The sequence below is a fragment of the Fringilla coelebs genome (assembly GCF_963513975.1).
Source record: "Fringilla coelebs genome assembly, chromosome: 12".
Classification (NCBI taxonomy): Eukaryota; Metazoa; Chordata; class Aves; order Passeriformes; family Fringillidae; genus Fringilla; species Fringilla coelebs.
Genome location: NC_140038.1, coordinates 18,475,135 through 18,496,710, shown reverse-complemented (window position 1 = coordinate 18,496,710; position 21,576 = coordinate 18,475,135).

Genomic DNA, 21,576 nt, shown 5'->3' with positions numbered 1-21,576 from the left:
AGGTGGCCTTATTTGAGTGGCACTTATCAAGTGCAGAGAGCACCAGAAGATTGACATCCATTCAGGAGCAATGCAGAGGTGCCAGAAAAATAGGGCAGCAAGTTCAGAAAAGGAGGTACATCCTTACCAGGGCTCTTTATGTGAAGTTTCTGAGCACTGCAGAGGAGTGTGAGTTGGGCTGGGGGACCAACAAGGTCCACCTGACCACTGCTCATCATGGGAATGAGTCCAAGCCACAGCCTGGGGATGTGCTTCCCTCTCCTCTCTGCTGCCCAGAGCTGCTGTGCCTTCAACTGGTGCCTTTTGCTCCAGAGATGTTGGATTTCAGGGCTGGTTTTGGCACCTGATCCTCTCTTTGGGGAAGGGCATAACTAGCTATTTCAATAATGGTGTGAAGCAAAGCTTCTTTCTTTGTTTGCTTGTTTAAATGAAGAAGGAGTTAAGTGCACGCTTAAGTGATTTCCTGGAGGAGGATCCACGTTACAACTTTGCGATGGTAATTAAGAAGCCATTAGCAACAGAAAATTAAAAAGAGAAAGGTTAGCCTTTATTTTACAGCAGCCCAGAGAGAATGTGAGTGCCCCTCTTACTATTGAAATATTCCAGTGCTTTCCCTGGTCGTGCTTTCTTTGGGAAACAGCACAGGGAGGCCTCAGTGTGTGTACCTGCAAAATCTCTGGTGCGTTTGATGTTGGCACTTCTCTGAAGATGTGTTCTCCCAGCACAAGCCTGAGTCAGTAACAGGCAGCTCAGAGGAAAGGCTGGGCTCCAGGAACAAACAGAGCTTTTCTCTCCTCTCTTTGAGGGCTTTGGATGGCAAAAAGAAGCGTAACCTGGCTGTTCAGTGTGTTTCTGTGCCACGTTCAAAAGTGACGTGGAGGAGAGAGGGAGCTGTAATTGGCATTGAGTTAATTCCTGCCTTCATCCTCGCTGCCTTGCAGACTTCAAAGCAGCAAAGCTCCTCTCTTTACACCTACCAGCATCATTCCCAGAGCTGAGCAGGGTAATTTTCACATGCAAATTCAAGAGGGGAGCTGGCCTTATCTGAGAAGGTGGACATGCAGCTTAATGGGACAACAGCACCTCCTTGTCTTCCCAGAAGGGGAGCAAGGCAGCAGAAATAAGATTTCCTTTGGCTGTTGTTTTAGGGGGAAATGCCACCGTGTGCTTTGTTTTTATGCTTTGAATTGTGTTGAGTGCTGGAAAAATAGAATGCAGTTTGCCATCTAGAGCTTTGTAGTACATCTTTCGTAAGCTGTTGGAAGCATAATGCAGGAATCAAAGACTTGGCAAAGATACAGGTCAGCTTTACTACTCCTCTCATCCTCAGGCATTTGAAATACTCAGATTTGTGGACATTAATCTTAATATTATTGATGTAGTGGGAAAGCAGGGAGCAAATTTATGATATGTTCAGTCCTCACTGTTGGTTTTTGTCATATTCTCTTTGGGACAGTAATTCCTGTCACTTGTTCTTTCCAAAGCTGCCTCCTTGGTCTTGAATTTTGGTGGTTTTTTTTTTTTTTTCATTGACTGGAACAGCAGAAGTATTGGGAAGCTATTCAAACCAGACAGAAGTGAGTGTCAGGGGGCCAGGCAGGACAGTAACTGATGGGATGATTCAGGCAGGTCACTTTGCCACTGCTGCTGAGACATCTAAGAAATTGACCTCTGGCTTTGAGTTGCTCAGCTTCTGGAAACACCTGTAGCTTGTGGGGTTTTGTTTTGTTTTTTTCTTTTTTTTGTTTTGTTTTGTTTTTAGCAGTTCCACAAAGCCTGCTGGGATTTTTCAGTGCAGCAGTGTGATTCTCATGCTTCCTTTTCTTGATTTTTCCAGTGCAGCAGTGTGATTCTCATGCTTCCTTTTCTTGATTCTGTCTCCAGCTGTGCTGTCTGTGGCACACTGAGCAGCTGAAGTGTGGCCTCAGGTGTGCATTGTCTCTGCAGCACAAACCTGGCTGCAGGGTGCTGTGTACCAACACACAAACAGCTAAAGCTCCCAAGCACTGGGGAAGTTTGATTTTCACTGCAGAGATTCTCTGCACCAGTTTCCTGTGTGGGCTGTCAGGAGTGTGTGCTCAGGAAACCACCCCAGTACAGGATGTTTTTGGGTGAGGACAACACTTTTCACTGAATTGACCATTTCTGAGGCTGGCTGTGCTCCCTGATCCAGGCACACAGGGCAGCCTGGGTTGGCTGCCACCTCCCTGCATCCCCCCATCTCACCCAGCTGTCTGTGACAGACACCACTGACGACCTCTGCAGAAACTGAGGACTTAATTGCTAATTGCTGTGAACTCTAAGGCTGATTAAAATCAGCCATTATTAAATTAAATAAGCTCCATCTGTCAAAAGAGTGAGTGCCCTTCCACCAGGAGACAGAGAAAGCAATTCAAAGGAGCATCTTCCAGATGATATTCCTGTTTTAGGTAAGGTACAGAACAGAGAATTGGCTCAGTCCTAAAATCTAAGCCAGGTCTTGTGTCTCTAATGGATCAAACCCAGCTCCAGGTGCTGTGTGAAATGGGAATAAAAATCCATCCAAGGAGTGAAACTCAGTGGTGTGGGACTCACTCTTCAGTGCTGATAAAAAAATGAGAGCCAGGAACTTGCCTGGAGTCACACCACAGGTGACATAGACTTGCAGTTTCACTCTCATTCTTCTTTTTAAGATTTAGATTGGGATGACATTTTTCCTGGGGTTTTCAGGTACCCCTGTGGGAATCTGAGTGTGAAGACAGATGTGATCTGGCTGGATGCTTTACTCCCATGGTTTTGTTCTGCTTTTTCATGCCACTCAGGTCCCAAAGTCAATGAAGTACAGAGGACTTGACATTTGTTTTTGCACGTCTGCACCTCCCTTCCCCATGAAGCTTTTGACTCACCCTTTGATATGCAAGCAAAATGATGGAGAAACCTTGGTAAAATAAACCCTAAGAAAGGAAGCTCAGCAGAATTACAACAGAGCTGATAAGATAATGATGCCTGTGCTCCAAATCTCCTTTCCCTTCCTCAAACAGCCTCTTGGGGCATTTGGACTCTGGGTCTGAAAGGGTTGTTTGTCATCATTTATAAATCAGCCCAGATGACTTGCTGATAAGGGTGAGCCCTGGCCAGCTTTCTGGCAGACCTGATCTGCTAAAAACCTTGGGATGGTAAAAAAAGAGAGCTCTGGAGAGCAAGAGGTGTCTCTGGGTAGTGATCCTGTCACCTAGGTTCTGTCACCTCTCTTTCTGTGGCAGTGGGAAAGCAGAGTGGAGACTTTGCAATATCCACAAAAGGGCTGTGTGGCACCTGGGACAGGTCACAAGGGACACTGTTGCCTTTGGTGCACCTCTGTGCAGGGAGAAGAGAAGAGAAAAACCCCAACCAAGGCACAAACTCCTCTTTCAAGGGTAGTTTTTGTTGCCAGGCCTGTATTCCAGAGCTTCAGTGATTTGTGGAAAATATCATGCCTGAGACGTCCATCTCTATTTTAAAGGTTCTTCAGCCTCACTGAAGTTTTGGTGAAGTTTAGAGAGAATTCAGCAGTTTCCCAGGGCTCTGAGGGAAGGCTTGGATGTTGGCAGAGGGATTGCCTGGAGGAGCTGGGGCTGCCTCATCCCTGGCAGTGTCCAAGGCCAGGTTGGACAGGGCTTGGAGCACCCTGGGACTGTGGAAGGTGTCCTGACCATGGCAGGGGGCTGGAACAAGATGGTCTGTAAGGTCCCTCCTGACCCAAACCAGTCTATGATTCCATAAGAAACCAAAAGCAGTGAGGTTTGGGGAGAAAATGGGGAACCAATCCTAGATTCTTTTGAGCCAGGCTAGACCAGCAGTTGGATGGATGGGAAAACAATATTTCTGAAGAGTTTGGGAAAGGTAATTTATCCCAAGGAGGCTTTTGGATGTTTGCTTGCAATTACAGTTGTTTTAGCAAAGTGACTAGAATTTGCTCTTTGGATTTTCATTTCCATGCCCGGAGTTCAGAGTTGCAGGTACCACCTGTTAACACTGTGCAAACAAAATCTAATTGACTCCCGCAGGAATCCCTCTGAAAGGCAGCACCTTGGGATTAAAGTTGCACAGCCATCTATCTAAAATGATGTGGCAGATTTAATTAACGTGTCTAAAAATACACAGGCTGCAATCAAGCCTTTGCTTCTGCCTGTGTCTGTTCCCTGAAGAGGAATGCACATAATTTTCAAAATCTTGGGTTCTTGTCAGCCACCTGTGAGTTGAATTTATTGATGCATGAGATTATCATAAAATTAATTTGGACACTGCTGAATTATGAGGTTGAAAACAGGTTGAGAAGTAGCTGCTCACCCAGTTCAAGCAATATGCTGTCAATAATGTTCTCTCAAGCCCATATGTAGAGCATTACCAGACAGCTCCAGTTACTCACTGTAAATGTCTGGAGATGGGATGCACACAGCCCCTGGTGGCAGGGAAGCAGCTCCAGAGTGTGGTACTGGGAATCATTTGGAGTGACTCGAATCTGAGTGGCAGATAACCACAGACATCACAGAGATCTCACTTTGTGCCACTCAGGAGACAGATCTTTGCTACAGAGCCAGAAAGTGGCACAGAAATGAAACTGAGGACCCTTCAGTCAGAATGTCTGTCTGTCTGTCCATCACTTAGGGTGTCAGGCTTTGTAGCCCCTTTTTAATTAAAAGAACTTGTTTTTGTTAAAGCTGTAGTGGGCAGTGAAGAAATGCAGTCTGCTGAGAGAGCAGTGGAGATGTTAAGGGAAAGAACAAACAACATTTGGTACAGAGCTAACGTGGTCTGCTTAGGAGCTGTTCCCTTCTCATGCTGGCAGGTTTTGGCATGGCTTTTTGTGAGTCCTTCACTGGCTTTTTGTCAGTCCCTTAAGCCTTTAGGGTGCAATAGAGGCCCTGGAGTGAGATGCCCATGAATTAGTGGCTTTGTTCCGATGCCCAGATGGGTGATTTCAGGTGAGATTTTTTCCTCTGGCAGAGCTTCAGTGAGTTCAGTGACACTATCTAACCTAACCAGCAGTAATAATCCTTGGAATAATAGTCTTCATCCAGAAACTTTTGAAACACATGCATGGAAGTGGAGTGGGGAAAGAGGGTGCAAATAGTGGGCACAGACATCCTTGGTGAATTGTTAAAGATCCCCGTGGTGTGCACACAGTCCCATGGGACAGGATGCAGTGCTGCTGCTGAGAAGAGGCTTAAAAAATTCAGGATGTGAAGCTTCTAACTCAGGCTCTTGGCAGAGCCAAGGAGATACTTCCTGATATATTTCCTTCATATTTCAAGGTGATGTTACAGTCTAGAGACTGGAAAAGCCACTTTTGAGTAGCTGAAAATTCTGGATCTGGTGCCTGTGCCTCTTGGAAGCAGGACTGTGGTGCACAGACCTGACCTTTCAGCTGCCTGCAGATTCTCTGCCCTCGTTAGCACAGCAGTGGCACAGGCTGGCAGTGCCCTGGCAGCTCCAGTGGCCTCCCCAGCCATTTCTATAACTATACTTCAGGAAGCAGAGGTGGGTGCCAAGGTGACTGTTCAGCTTTAAAGCCCAGCAAGATAAGATGCTTGAGAAAGCTTTAAATAAAAGCTAACCTGTGGCAATCCCTTGACAAATCATCCGTTTGTGAACTTTTACTTCCTTAATCTCCTCCGTCAGACAGGCTAAAGAAAGTCCAAGGGTAAAAGAGAACTATTCTAATTTAGACCATCAGCCTCATCCCCACTAACTCCTGGGGCTGTCTGCAAAGGCTGCTGTACATGGGACAGCATGTGTGAGAGGGCTGGAACTGCTTCAAAGTGGAGTTAAAATTAAAAGGAAAAACTCTAAAATATTCCCTTCTGATAAAGGGGGGAGCAGGGAACTATTGTGTGGTGAAAATGTAAATTCACGTTGCTGCTGCTGGATCCTTTGCCATCAGCAGAGGCCTGTGCTAAATTTTAAAAGTACATTTATCTCTCTGTCATTGCCAGCAATTGTTTTGTTCTGTGTTTGGGATCAGTGGGATTTCACAGGTATTTTGGGGTGCCTGCAATTATGTGAACAAATGTAATGAGGTCTGGTGAGGAGCTGCCATCCCCGTTACCAGATCAGGGCTGTGCAGTCGGTGTTGTGAGGCTTAATGACTTTGCACAATGTTAAATTGTGCATCCTCTTGGAGAGAAGGTTCTGGCTCTTTTTCAAGATCTATAAATACCCTGGAAGTTGGCCTGGTTTCTTGTGGAGGACTGTGGGCACAGTGCAGGGTGTGTGCACACGTGTGCTCTGCAGGGAGCTCCTCCCCAGTACCGAGCCTGGCAGAGCAAACCACCCCAGAGACAAACATCCCCAGGCACGAGGGCTTGATTTACTTTTTCACCTTTCAAATTGCCTTACAAAAATGTCAGGAGGCCATTACACAGCTCATCTGTCCCCCAGTGGGTGTCCTTCCCGCAGGTGGAGAGGAAAATGTTCAGACCTGGGCTGGATGTAAGCAAGCTGAGTCTTTCAGAGAAGGGCTGGGGATGTAAAGATGAGGGAGGCAGCCGGGATTGTGACTCAGGGTGAGCTGTGAGATGTAACAGCCCTTGTGTCACTGGAGCTGCCTGGGGGCATGCACAAAGGACACGTGGAAGGGCACTCTCTGCAGGGTGATGTGATAACACAGAAACAACCCTTGGATGAGGGATTTACCTACTGCAGCTTCCAGGAAATGCACTTTTTAAATTTATTTTGCTGTTTCCCCCTCCATGAGCAGGGGACTGAGAGTCAGCACACAGCTGATGGCTGGGTACCATGGGCTGGGTAGCCACCCATGGCTGTGGGTCTGTCTGCAGCAGCAGGAGGTGCAGGGAAGCACACCAGGGTGACCAGCAGCTCCCATAAATAAGTTCTCAAAATTATTTTTATAGCAGACCCTAAATAAGTCTTTTGGACTCCAAAGCAAATGCTGCTTCTGGAACTTCTCCATGGATTTTTATTAGAGCTGGATGAGGCTGGAGGAAACAGTCCCTCTGACGTCAGGGGTTTTATATCAGGCTGCTTCCATTTTTATACTGTGCTCCTCTGGGCATTTAAGGCATTTCCTCTACAAGGCAGATCTGCCTGGAACTGCTTCACTCCCTTTTGCTTCCATTTACAGCTGATAAAAGTTCCTGCCCTGTTGCAAATTCCTGGGACCCGTTTCAGTCTAATTCCAGGTATCACTGGGGGTTTATGTCAGTGGATATTTAGCTCTTTGCAGCATGAACCTTGGGCAGAACAGGTCCCCCATAAATAAGGGGGAAGAGATGCTGAGCCTGTTGCTGAGGATGCCAGGGGGCTGGGGCTGTTTGGCTGAGGCCAGACTTGTTGCCTGTGTTCTCCATCCATCAGCAGCCACGCTGGGCTGGCCACGGGCAGCAGCTCTGCCAGGTGAGCCATTAGGGCTGGGCTGGGGACAGCCTGACAGCCAGCCACACGTGTCACCTCGTTTAGCCAGCCACTCTTGGCTGGGAAAAAACCTGGGTTTGTGCTGGGAGCTGCAGGAGAGCAGATGGCTAATGTGGTCATCAGCCACTGTGCTGCAATGCCACAGCCAAACTTGGCTTTCCACGGCAGCAGGAGTGAAATGTGGAGTGTTAAATACAAAGCAAAGCAGAACCACTCCAGTCTAACCTGCAGTGATGGGAATTCAGGGCTGCTTTTAAGCAGCAGGGTTCTTCACTCCAGGCATTTTCTATCTGGTTTTATTTCCCAAACCCTGCATTATCTTGTGTTGTGGTTTAATCCAGGACATCTTGTTAGGAGAAACATTATTTCCCTTTGGCAGTTTCTCTTCTCTTCCTCCACTCTCCCACATTTTTTAAGCTCACAGTGGGGAGATTAATATTTATACTTGTTGGAGCTCTGTCTGCTTTTATTTCCCCCTTTCCTAATTCTTTAACTCATCATGTTCAAATAGCACTAATTAAATCTGTTCTCACTTAAAGAGCAGTCCTGCCTTTAGCAGGCACAATTACACCTGGACTTTTCTGAATTGGTCTGACCTTGGCAGGATTTCAGCAGAAATCAGTGGCTGGGATAGAGTTGGTGTCCATAGCTCAGAGTCAGGGATTGATCCTTTGAGCTGCAGTCAGTGCTGGTGTCTGTCAGGGTTTGCTGGCTCACACAGCTCACATGTGAGCACGGCTGCAGCTTTGGTCTGGCTCAGCTCAGGCTCAGCTCAGGCTCAACCCAGCTCAGTCAGCCAGCACAGGGAATTGCTGGGAGCCGTTTGGGTTCTCTGCATTGCTCTGCTGGCTTGGAAAAGGCCTGTTAGCCCAGAGCAGTGTCCAGCCCCCATGGGAGAGTCAGTCCATGGAAGTGCCTGAGGGAGGACACAGCTGGCAGCCAGAGTCCCTGCACTGCTTCCTGCTGTCAGGCTTGTCCCAGCCTTTCAGTAGCCACAGCAGGAAAAATTGCAGGTAGGTTCCTGTGCCAGCCTTTGGCTGGTGTGTACAGGACAGTGGGGTCACTTCTTGGGTCAGTGTCCTGTGGATTCTGCCTGGGAGGAGGTGCTTTCCCACCCACCTGCATTCAACATGTGCTTCCAGCTGCCTGGGGCACTTTTTCTCATGATCCATCCCGGGCTCCCAAGTTTCTGTGCACAGCTGTCTTTCAGAAGTGGCTGGATTTAATGGCACAGGATTTTATTTTTTTTTAACCCTCCTTCAAGAGGTTTTGGTACAAACCATTGCATTCCTTCCCAAAGAAGAGCCAGAGACTCTGCAAACTCCCCATGAGACTTTGTGGCTGCAACTGGCCCAAGATGGAGCAGCAAATTCATATGCTAAGATAGATATGCAGGTAGTAAATAGCTTTGAGAATTCTTTGGAATAAAAGATACCTATCCTATATAAATGTAATAGAACTAATTATTTTTATTGCTAGGACTGTGCTAGTCTGTTTCTCTTGGGGTAGGAGACTTGCTTAGACCCAAGAAAAACTGCTGCTGCCTCTGTGCCTGCCTCAGATTCCTGCTGCACAGATAAATACCATGGGAAAGCACTTGTAATACAAACACTTGTTTATAGGCAGACATTTAATTATCATATTACAGAATTCTGGAGACCAGCTGCCACATGAGATTTCTGGCTGGGACACTGAACATAAAATTAAAACAGTGTCACATGCCCACGGAGCTGAAAACCTCAGCATAGTATTTGCACATTCCCTGTTCTCTGTAAAGAGCTTCCTGGATGATATTTCTGTGCAGATTATTCACGAGGAGCTGGAGTGCTGTGAGCCTGATGACGTCTTTGTGACTGGATCAGAGAACAAATATTGTGATCTTTTCAGCATCCGCTCCCTGGGAGTGATTAAATTTCTCCTCCAAGGAATCTAGGTCATTTGCCAGGATTGGGGCACTGGGCATCTACAGAAAGGACAGACAAAGTGGATTGGTTTTGTGCTTTTGAATCCTCAGTTTTATTGATAGTCCTGAATCTTTTGGGGAAATGCATGATAGTGCAATGTGGAGAATGATGCTGCCTGTAAATACCTCTGTGTAAAGGAAAGTGTGGAAGCTCCTCCTAATCCTCATATGGTTTGCAAGATTGAATCATTTCCTCAGGCAAGTAAGGATTGTATCTGTGAGTAAGAGTGTTCAGGGCTGTGTTTTCTCTCCTCGTCCCCCTCTGCTTTTCCTGCACCCACCATGGCTGAGTTGCATTCCTGTCTCCAATGCTCCCTGTGCCCAAAGCACTCGCTCCCTTCCCTTCTTTTCCTGCCAGTTCAGTTTAGCCCCAGTGTCCAGGCCGAGATGTGCTTCCAGCAAGGGCTCACTAATGGTGGGGAAACTCACCAGGAGAGACTCAGGAACTTCCAAATGTGCAGGAATTTTGAAGCAGTCAGTCATTCCCTGTCCTCTTTTGGTGTTCACCTGTGACAGTGGCTACAGGAGCGAGATACTTGGGTTTCCAAAACTATAGTGGCACTGGAAAACACAGTGATGGCAGCAAAGAAATTCCTTCCCTACAGGTAGATCCAGAAGGAGAAATCTGTTGGTTTCCTGGTCTGTTTCAGTGTGGGTTGTCAGGAAATCAGCCTACATCTTCCTACTCTGAGAACAGGAGATGAACAGGCAGAAATATTTCACTAACATATTTTTGGAACACAAAATCCCGTTTATCCTGCAGTGAAAGTGTGTCTTAAATGCCATCTGTAAATTTTCAAAGTGAGACTGCCTTGCCACTGTGCTGTGCTATAGGATGGGTAAGAGTCAGTAGCTCCAGGTAAGCAGATGTGCATCCCCCAGGATCTGCCATCCTTTTTCTGTCCTGTCTCTGGATACCCTGTGGCAGCAGAGCCAGTCTCTTTTTTTAATTCAGCATGTGTAAAGCAGCTCATTACCAGGGTCAGTGGCCATCCTGGGCTGTGGCCCTCCTGTCCACTCAGAGCTGGATCAGTATTTAGACTGCAAGTCGGGCTTTAGCAAGCTGCTTGCCTGGAACTGCAATGCCTGAGCTCACCTGGGAACATCCAAGGGCAAAACTGAAAGTGGAAAAAAGAGCAGGGAAGGAGGATCCCACAGCTTAGGGGAGGGGTTGTGTCATTTGTTTGTTGTAGTTTTTGTAAGATCCTCCCCCCTTTATCCTGAGGTCATGAAATGTTTTTATTCCAGCGGTGTCATAGCATGAAGAAACAAAACCACAGAGTCCTGTTGCAATATAATCTGTTGGTGGAAATCATGTGTGTGTTTTGAAAGACCGTAAGTTTCTTCACAGATCCCACTGATTAGTGTGCCTGACCTGTAAGCAGAGCTCTGGGCATTGCCCTGCATTGCCACAGTGGATATGATGAAAAATGCCCCATCATCCACCAGAACATAATTCATTCTGTGACACACTGGGCAAGTGTCTTGGGATTTTGAGGAAAACACTTTAGAGATGGAGGAGAGGACAGGAAGATAAAGGTAGAAAATACCCAGTGAACCAGTGACAGGGCTTTGGAAAAATAGTCCAGGGAGAATCTTCAGAGCTGCTTTTGGTGACAGTAGAGTTGGAGTACCCCTGGCACACTCCTTGGCACAGCAGAAAGTTCTGCCTTGGAAGCAGAGCCCTCACTTCCACTGTGCTCCCTGGGGAATCCTGAAGGCTCTGAGAGTTTCTTACCCAGATGGGGTGAAGGGAAGGACAAGGGATGTGGCCTCACAGGCTGTGTCAGGAGGAGGAGGATGTGCTCTCTGTGCAGGGGTGCTGCTGTTGCCATTCCTGCTGGAAGCAGAAGCCCCAGGAAGAGCTGAGGGCAGCTGGAGGGATTGGACCCTCAGGTGTCCCAGGGACAGCCTGTCCTGTGTCTTTGGTCTGCTTTGAGAAGAGAAACAGCATCCCAGAACCACCAGCACTGGCTCTATCTCCAGGTGGGCTTGGGAAGGAGGGGATTCTCCCTGTGCTGCTGTGGATGGCTCACATGTCCTGGCTCTTTCCAGGAGTGAAACATTGGATTTTCCAGAATTCAGGCCCTTACTTGCAATGACTGAGATATGTGTCTTGCTGGGGCTGGCCAAGATACTGCCCAGAAAATCTGGGAAGTGACCTCACAGATGGGCCTTGTGAGAAGGAAATGCTTTTTTCCCAGTAATCATCCTTGGTTCCCGTTTTGCTGTCACTGCTGTGGGCACTTGTGTGAGATCTCAGATGTCCCCAGGCTGGCAGGAGCCACATGGCCACGAGGGCTGGTGGCCACTGGAGGTACCAGGATCTGTCCAAGAGCCTGGCCAGGATCAGCCACACACAGGCACAGTGGGCATGGATGAGCAACCTCAACCTGTGAGGTTGACATAAATACTCGTGGCTTTCTCCCTCTCTGAGTCTCACTGTGGGGTTTGGTGCAATTCTTCTTCCCTTTTTTTTTAAGGTTTTTTTTTCTCCCAAAGTCTTGAGTTACTGTAGCCTCACAAATGAAATTATTGACAACTATTTGAGACCAGCACCAAGTAGCACAGGATCAGGGGTTCAAATTTGCTTCCAGGAGAATCTCTTAAAATTGCTCAAAATCAGAAGCTCTTTTTTATTTTGACACTTTATTTAGCATGGAAATTCTTGTGAGTTTTGGGGTTTTTTTAACAGAATAGTTAAAACTGCTAAGGAGAATTTAAGAAATAATTAAGGATTTCTTTAGGATTATATTTGATGAATCTTATACTATTCAGAAGTGTTCTACAAAAGATTATACTGCTCAGTTGAATCTAAATCCCAAACAACTTTTGGACCAAGCAGCATTATTTCAACATCTTTTCAAAAAAATCTCATCTCAGTATTTTCAGCCAATCTGAAAAGGCTTCACATCATACCCTGTCAAATCTGGGAGATTTGCAGCCCCTCACTCTGCTCTGCCAGCTCCTTCTGTTTTCAGCTGACTGCTGAAATAAAAATAATGATAATATTCAGAGTTCATGACTGGGGAAGTGTTTCTTGTATTCCAAAGGTGTTTTTGGCACCTGGGGGAATTAATCCAGCTGGGATCACTCTCTGAGCTCTGTGAGACCAAACGGGACCTCCTGGACCTCTTTGCTTTGTGCAGAGCCGTGGAATTTCCACTGTGAAATATTTGTGTCTTCTCAGCTAGCCTGTGTGACTCTGAAAGCATTTCCAGGGCATTTCAAGGATGTTTAAACCCCCTGAGGGTTCAGGTGGTGCAGAAGTGAAAGCCCCATGGGCTCCCCCAGGCTGGCAGCACAGAGCTGTGGAGCGGCTCATGGCGATGGAAACGCAAACAAGGCTGTCAGGACATTTCTGCTCAAAGGTCACTGGCAAATGACAGACACTTAAATGCTGTTTTGTCTCTGTTCCACAAGCTGGAAAATAATAGGATTGGATTTTGATCAAGAGCTCTTGTTTTATTCCCTCCAGTCATCAGCTTTGTGGTGTCCCGGTCACTCAGACGAGGCGTAGCTGATGCTAAAGGGAGGAGAGCGCTGGGGGTTCATCTGTTTTTTGGGTTATTTTGGGGTTCAGATGTTTATATACAGTGAGCCTTTGGGACATGGTCTGTTTTTTCTGATGCTTTCCAACCTGAGGCTGCTGGCCCCAGGCTGGCTGTTTGCTGAGCTGGCCCTTGTGACACCCCAGCTCCCTGGGTGCAGAAGAACAGGCAGACAGTGAATAATATCTGGGTTCTCTGATCATTTGGTACCAGGGCAAAGCACAGCTCTTCTGCAGGGAGGCAGTTTCTGTTCCAACAGAGAGCCAAGGGTGATCCTCACCCCTCTGAGGAATCTCCTGGCCAGCAGATTGGGAGCAGAGTCATGTTAGCTGTGCGTTGAACACGTGGGAATGTGATCTTGATGTGCAGAATTGCAAGGTCCTTACTATTATGTTCTCAACTATTTAAAATTAATATTTCCTGAACCCTTATGCAGTCCAGTGTCCACCCTTGAGAAGAATAATGGAGTGCCATGTTTGGGGGTAAGCACAGGCTGCTGCTGTCAGTCCTCACCCAGCAATGTACCCTTTGCTCAGTGAGCCCCAGCTGATGGAGACTTCATCCTGTGTTGGAGCATTGTTTGGTCATTTAATTTCATTTCTAATAGTCTTCCCACTTCCATTATATCCCCTGAATAATTCCTGTGTGGAGGACAGTGCAGTAAGTGACTTCTCCCTAATCTGATTTCTGATTCTTAGTGGCCTGGATAGACCAGCATTAGTTTGCTATTTCAATCTGATCCATCAGAGTCCTCTGCTGTACAGGGTTGCTCTTTTATATCACGTAGGTGGCAAAACCACAGCTTGATGCAGCTGGTGTCCAACACAGAGCCAAGCAGGTCATGTGTATGTGGAGCAGAGAGGATTATCAGCCTCCCCCCTGTGCCAAAACCAGGGCAGGGGCTGAGCACAGAGGTCTGGTGTTGACCAGAGCTGCTGGAGGAGAAAAGGGGACTCTGCAGCCTGAGAACAGGGTGTGTGAGGCAATGCAGTGATAACTTTATATATCAAATGAACACTTTGTTGTCTGGATGCTGGAAAGGTTCACTTGACCCCCCTTTGTCACCCCAGTTCTGCAAATAATGGAGTGTAATATAGTGGAAATAGAAATGCCCCTCAAAGCATTGGTTTGACGTGTCTGGTGGAAGGTGCAGTTCAGCCAGTCCCCAGTCATGGCTGCACAAGGTGAGCAGAGTGCCAGGGTGGGGATTGGCATGGGCTTAGGGCTGGGAAGCCATTCCCCTCTCCTTTATGGGGTGCCACACTGCTCCTTGCTGTCCAAACCCTTACTGATGGATTCTGGACTGGAAAGAGAGAAAACAGAAAGGAGGGAGGTACAGTGGTCTCCTCCTGAATGAAGGCACCTGAGTGTGGTAGAAAGAAGCTGCATCTGCCATTCCACTGGAAAATCCTTTCTGGGAATTGGGTGGGGTTGGGAATGCTTTGGGGATATGCCAGGCTTGTGGGCTCCCTGGAAAGACCTTGCAGTCAGATGTAGTTGTGGCCTCCCTTTGCTCCAGAGCACCTGGCTCAGGAAAAGCACAACGGGCAAATCACTGACAGGGTCAGGGTGGGAAGAGCTTTGAGACTATGATTGTTGGATTCTGGAAAAGGACTCCACAAATCTTATGGAGATTGAATATGTTCCTCATCCTTTTGGGGTTTCCCTTTCTCCTGGCACCCTGTCAGATGTGTTCATTGCTCAAACCCACTGAGATTTCTTGACTTGGCATGGGGAGGCTGCGTGTCCAAACCCAATCTGAAATTCCACCATCCTCCCTAGCTCTCTCCACCAGCCCCAACCTGCAGGAGGGCACGTGATCCTGCTCACATCTCTCAGATTGTGGTTAGCAGGGCAGGAAGATGAAGAAAACAGCCCCTTTTTCCACAGCCCAGCATGTGACCGAGGTGACGTTTTGGTTTTTTGCCAGCAAGTAACAGCGACGTGGTGGAGCTGATCTTTCAAGGGCTGCAATTCTCAAAGGCCTCTTGCTGCTTTGCAAACTCTTTTGCAAAATCCCAAAGCTTTGGAAACTGCTGGATGTGATTGCACAAATCTCAGAGCAGCATGTGCAAAAGTCAGTTGTTCTGCTGCCTGTGCCACCAGTTTAGATAAACTGAGCAGCAACTGTGCCTGCCCCCAGGCAGAGGTGGCAGTGGGAAAAGGTGCACTCTGGGACAGGGTGGATTTTCCCAGGAACTGGTGAGTGTCCCTCTCTGTCGTGCATCACCATCACAGGTTTCTGCTGTCACCTTTTGCCATGGTTTAGCCCCAGCTGGCAGCAAAGTACAGCACACCCCCTCGCTCATTCTCTCCTCGGTGGGGAGGAGCGTCAGAAAGAAAAGTGAAACTTGTGGGTTGAGAAAAGAATTTATTAATTGAAATAATATGTAATATATTCATGCTAATTGTAATATTTGTAAGGACAAGGAGAAACAATTGATCCAAACCCAAAACAATTGATCCCCATGTGCTGACTGATGCCCAGCCTGTCCCCAAGCATCTCCCAACCCACTTCCCCCACTTTATATGGTGAGCCTGAAATTCTCTAGTACAGAATATCCCTTTGGTCAGCTCTCTTCCCCCCAGTTTCTTGTGCACCTGCTCACTGGCAGAGCATGGGAAACTGAAAGTCCTTGATTTGGGGTAAGCATTGGTAAGTAACAATTAAAACATCAGGGTGTTATCTACATTATTCCCATGCTACATCCAAAACACAGCACTGTACCAGCTAATAACAAGAAAATTAACTCTACCCCAGCTGGAAACAGGACACCTTTGAGGAGGACTGAGTTTAGCATGAGGATGAAACTACAAGTGAGAGAAATATCCCTGTGAGGTGCATCCTGCTGCCCTGGTGGGAGTCTGCCTTAGGTCTGAGTGTGCTGAGGGGGGCCATTCCAGCAGGGTCAGGAGTAAGCTGGTTTAAGTCCCAAGCTTTCTGAGGGCCTCCTCCACTGAGGTTTTCTCCAGCTTGGCAGCTTCCAGTGTTCCTGAAATGAGCCTGATGTAGGCACAGGCTGAAATGGTTCCTTGAATACACAGAAACCATTGCACAGAAACTCCTGGCCTGTCCCTTGTCACCTCTGGTGTTAGAGAGCAAAGCAGGGATTTAGGAGTCCACTGACTCCTGAATCCCCCAGGCAAACTGCTCTGATGTGCACAGATTGTAGGCTGACTGTAAGATGGATATGTATTATGGGGATTATTGTAGTGCTTATGGAGTGTTTGGAGATTTTGGTATAAAGGCTTAAATATTTTATTCTTATAAAGGGATTGAGTGTTTGAGGCTAAAAGCAGAAGTTTCTGCTATCTGAAATAAACAGCTATGAGGCAGGTAAAAGTGGGAGCAGGTTTGTGTGCTTGGTGAATTCAGCACAAATAGCAGGATGCAGTAAAGACCGATGGGTCAGTAGCATTTGGAGAGTTTTCCAGGACAAGCTTATTGGAAGTACAGAGTGATTGGCAGCTACAGCTTTGACTCTGCCTGGTGGGAAATGTTTTCACTTGCTGGTTGTGGGAACAGAGGTGGGTGACCCTCTGTCCTTTCTACATCGTGCTGAATGCAGGCAAGGCTGAATTCCAGACAGATGTTAGAATCTTTGTCCCCTTTTTGGGCCTATCCCTGACATCAAGAGTTTTGGGGTAGGGTGAAAATGTGCATGAATTTTGTGGTGCTCACTAGGTCTGGAGCCAAGGTCTAAGCAGGGAGCATTCCTCCATCATATCCTACTTTTCTTCCCCAAAACTCCTGTATCTGTTGCCTCCAGTCAGAGGTACTGAGAAGAGTATCCAGTAACCTCCAAAGCAGCATGGTCTGTTCTCCATTTCCAAACCTTTGTGGCTGTTGTTCTACTTATGGGTGGATCACAAAAATAATTACCCAAATGAAGCAGGCGCCGAAGCACCGTAAGCGATCGTGTACTCCACAGAACAACAACGATTAGGTCACCCTCCTTGCTTATCTCAGGTTCCCACCCTTCAAATAAGGGCAGCAATATTTTTGCTTTTAAAAGAGCAGGATTAACTTGTTCATGTGTGAAGTATTAATCGTTGTTATTATTGTTACTCATATGGACGGCGGGGAAGCACCTAATGAATTCTGGTAATGTTACAATAGGCTGTGGCTGCTATTGGCATGACTAACCCTGGATAAATTTACTGGGCTGCCTGTTTATCCTAAAGCAAACTGCACCATGTTCTTGTGGTCCCTCACCAAGAGATCACCATGGCCATGAGGTCTGTGTGTGGTGCTGATGGTTTTGTGTTGCCTGTCCATCCTTTCCAGCCTGGCTCATTCAGCCAGGTCTCAGATGTGCCTCTCCAAATAGGAGCTGCCCAGGGTGTTTCCTTGCTGCCCAGCTGTGGCAGGGTCTCTCCAGAGCCATTCCTTCCCTTCTGCTTTAAAAGACAGAGAGAAGCAACTCAGATTTCCAGCTGTGGATTTTGGATGCTTTCCAAAAAGTGAGTCCTTTGGCTATCAGAGAATTCATGCAGAAAAACAAATTCCTTCCAAGTGTGTCCTTGATGGAGACTAAATGTTTTTCACCCTTTTTTTCTTCATAGTGTTTGTAATTGCATTCCTTAAAAATCTGCCAGAAGTGCCCTGGGGTGCATGGGGTGAGAGGACTGGATGCCACGTGTGTATATTTGGGTAGGTAGGAGTGAGAGTTGTCTCTGCTGCTGGCTCTCAGGCAGGTGTGACACCATTTCCCCCCTTGACAGGCATCACTCAGGGAAGGAGCAGCATTCCAAGTGAGCTGTCCTGCCCAGGAGCTCTGCCTAATCCTCCACAAGGCTGTGGAAGCCACACACCCCTTTCTGGTTAGGGCCACCTCTTCCCGGCTGCTGCTGGCCTGGAGCCCACGCCATCCCCACAGGTGCTCACCTCTCCCTCCTCCCAGTGAATTTTCAGCCAAAGGCCACCTCTGGAAGTTGACTGTGGGGTGTGTGGTGTCACTCCCTGCGCAGCTCATGACTCAGCAGCTGTGCAAGTTTCGTACCTGTCGAGGACATGCCAGAAACCACAAATGTTCCTAAGCCTGCAACAGCAAAAGCATCTGGGAGTTTCTACTCAGCTGAAGACAACAATATCTGCAGTAGATTTTCTTGCAAATTGGTTTCATTTCATTGCCAAGAGATGAGAGCAGGAAAAGGATGCCAAGGGATGAGGGCAGGAAAGCCAGCATCTGGATTTCCAGAGCCCGGAAAGGCCGAGATCACCATGAGAGCAAGTGACACATCACTGTGCACTGCATTCTGTTGAAGGGAAAGCAAAGCCATGAAACCACTGAATATTTTAGGAAAATCTCGGATTGAGAGATCAATTAAAATACCGAGGTGCAAGAGAGCAAAATGCAAACATCTCTGCAGGTGTCAGCCTGAAAATGTCATTATTCAAACAAGCGCTGGCAGGGGAGCAGCCCCGTGGCGTGCGAGCCGTGTCCTGGAGCCAGACCCTGAGCAGGAGGGCTGCCCTGCTGCTCCTGGAATGGTGGCTCACCCAAAAAGGGGCATCTCCTGGCATCCCAGAATGCCTCCCACAGCCCTGCCAGCCAGCCAGAGAGCCAGGAACGCGTGCCAGCCGCGGCAGGATCGCTTCCCGCTCGGCACGGCCGAGGCTGGGGCAGCACAGCCTTGATGGTTTCATCGCTTGGCTGACAGGAGCTGAGCTGGCAGGGAGAGCTGTGACAGCAAGGGCACAGCAAACCCTGTTCCCTGCCTTCCTCTGCCACCCCCTGCCCTGGGCAGGGATTTGAGGATTTGGGGGTGAGGGGCAGGCAGGGTTGAACAGCTGAGGTCTGGTGATAGAATAGCTCATCTTTGCTCAGGGATCGGAGCTGCGATGCAGCCGAGATAACAGTGATTGGCGTGCCCTTGTCTGGGGAGCAGGGAGTAGTCAGGGTGCAGTTGAAGGAGTGGGAGGAATCCTTGCCTGCTCAGGCCTGTGGGTGATGGCTGATGCCTGGGAAAAGTGGCACCGCTGTAATGGATGGAGGGCGTGGGTGGGGGAGAGAAAGAGGGGATGGTAAACAACCTAGCCTGGTCCATCCTGGATTCCCATCCTGCACTGAATTAAAACAGGCCAAGGCTGATGTTGTTGAACTCCTTGTCTGCCATGCTTTTCCCTCCCCAAAGGAAAATGTTCCAGCAGCATGTGTTCGACAGGGAGTGTTGCAGGCAGAGATGGGGATCCCCTTCGACTGTGAACTGTTGCAGGCATGGGAACCTCTCTAAACAGCCTTGGAGTCATTTTCCCAGCATGCCTGGATCCCAAGTGTGTGCCAGATCCCCACAGGACAGTTTGGCTGGGATCAAACAGGCACCTTAATGACAGGAGATGCAAATGATTGCTGTGATTGCTGGGTGAAGCCTATCTGAGCAGAAGGGGGAGGCTGAGTCCTCGTGGAAATTCTCTGCTTTGGACTGGCCTGAGGCAGGGGCTGGAGTGGGGCTGAGGGAAGATTCAGCCTGTGATGTGCCAAATGCATCAGGGGGTGACAGAACAGCTCAGCTGAGCACGGGGGCAAAATATCTGTGCATGGCTTGAGCACTGCTCAGAGGGTTTGGTGTGGATTGCAGAAAGTTGCATTTCATAAATGATTTTAAGCAAGATAAATTACTTGAGTGCAAGAGGGAAGGGTGATGCTCTAAGCACTGCTTGGGCTTTCCTGCCAACTCATTCAATGCACAACCAGCAGATCCCCTCCCTCTGCCCTGTCCTGGTGTGCCATGTTGGATAGACAAGTGCTTCACTGCTAGGTTTGGGCTTCTGCCTAGAAAAAATACATCCCTGGCATCCACCCAAGAGATATTTATAGCAGGAGCTCCTAGAAGACAGTGTGACAACTCCAGAAAGCAAGGAATTGCCAAATCATCCTGCAGTGAGCAGCAATTTAACCCCTGGCCACACACACCCATGGGAGCCACGCGTGCCCAGAGCCCCAAATCCTGCTGAAGTTTGGTACCAAGGGACCTCATGAAGGAAATGCTGTGAAGAATCAACAAGGACAGTGTGAGATTCCTGCACAAAATGCCATGTCATGAGCAAGAGCCCATGAGGTCTGTGAGTCCCATGGAACAAACCCTGAGGACACGATGAGCCGGTTCTCCAGTGCCATGGCACACACGGTGTCTGCAGAAACACCTCCACTGCAGAAATACTGATCTCTGCCAGTCCTCAAGCTACCTCCCTTAAAAAAAGGATGTCCTGAAGAAGGCAGCACCTCTCCAGTGTGACCAGTGACAGGTACCTGCACAGCTTGTTCCAACTGGGTAGGTGCAATTTTTGCATTGAAGGTTGTTTCCCCTTTCCTAACTCCCCAACAGCAGATGTTTCTTCTGCCCTGTCAGGAGCAGGTGGGCAGAGGTCTGCAGGGCAATCCAGGCTTTTCTTGCCTCTGTCTGTCTGGCCATTGCAAGGGGGTGACCTTGACCCTCCCTGCGTGAAGGGAGTTTAGTGTATAATTGAGCACTGAGCCCAAATCCATGAAAAACAACAACAATAACAACAAAACCCCAAGGCAGACATTACCCAACTTCAGTGTGGAGCAGAATGTCCTGTCCAGTGTATCATCCTGCCTCCTTCCTCATCCTTCTCTGTAAACACCATTTACGTGTGGGTTTATACAATCCCTGTGTTCCCGGCAGTTCTGGGATCCCTTCACTTGTTCCACCCACTGGACTGGTTGTAACAGGCACTAAATTATGGGGGTTTTGTTGCTTGCTTAGTTTATACACCTGCAATTTCCTGGTTTATATGTCCAGAGGTTTTAGTCTTTAATTTAATATTATTCATAGATTTTATTGAGTATTAGTTCATGTTGTAAAGCACCTTAATGGGCAGCGTCTCTTTAATTATATATGGCAAAACCTATAGAAACAAATGAAAATTGACCCAATTTGTTATAGCTGGTTTACAAAGATTTCCTGAGGTGACTGAGCATTGCTTTTGCTTTTTACTGTACTTCACACATTTCCAAACTCGTGTCAGTTCAGTTCTCATCCAGCCTCTCCCTCTGAAGCAGCCTCAGCGTGGCTGCTCCTCCTCCCTGCAGCCCAAGCCCAAACCCAGCATCTTGTCAGCTGGCTGAGGCAGGAGGAAGGAGACTGACACAGTTCTGTGGGTTGTTTTTTCCTGCTGCTACTGGAAACGTGCAAAATGCTGATCACATCTATTGTGGGGATGAGATCAAGAAGAATTTTTCCACAAGTAAACCATGGCTAAATGTCTCTGGATTGGTTCAAGTGCCCCCTTCATGCAGCAAGGGCTGCCACAGGCACTGAGATGGTGTGTGCCCTCGTGGAGGGGCTCAGCACAGGCTGTCTGGGTGGTGTGTGAGCTGCAGCTCCGGTTTGTGTTGCTGGAATCTGTTTGAGCATCAGCTCCACCGTCTCCTGGATGCAGCATTAATTAAACAGAATGGCCCCGCTCCAGGCCCCAGTGGACAAGAATCCACATGGCAACTGTGAGCCTTGTCAGCAGCAAGAGATTAAGGAATTAATTGGCAGGGTTAATCTTCGTGTCAGGGTTGGAAATGAATTGTTAATTTGTTTGGATGAGTGTAAAGTCCTCTCGCAGCGATGGCAGGTGGGATCACAGGAGGGAAAGCCTGCGAAGCCGCCCTTCCTGGGGACCTTCATTTCACACCTCTGCTAACAGACACCTCC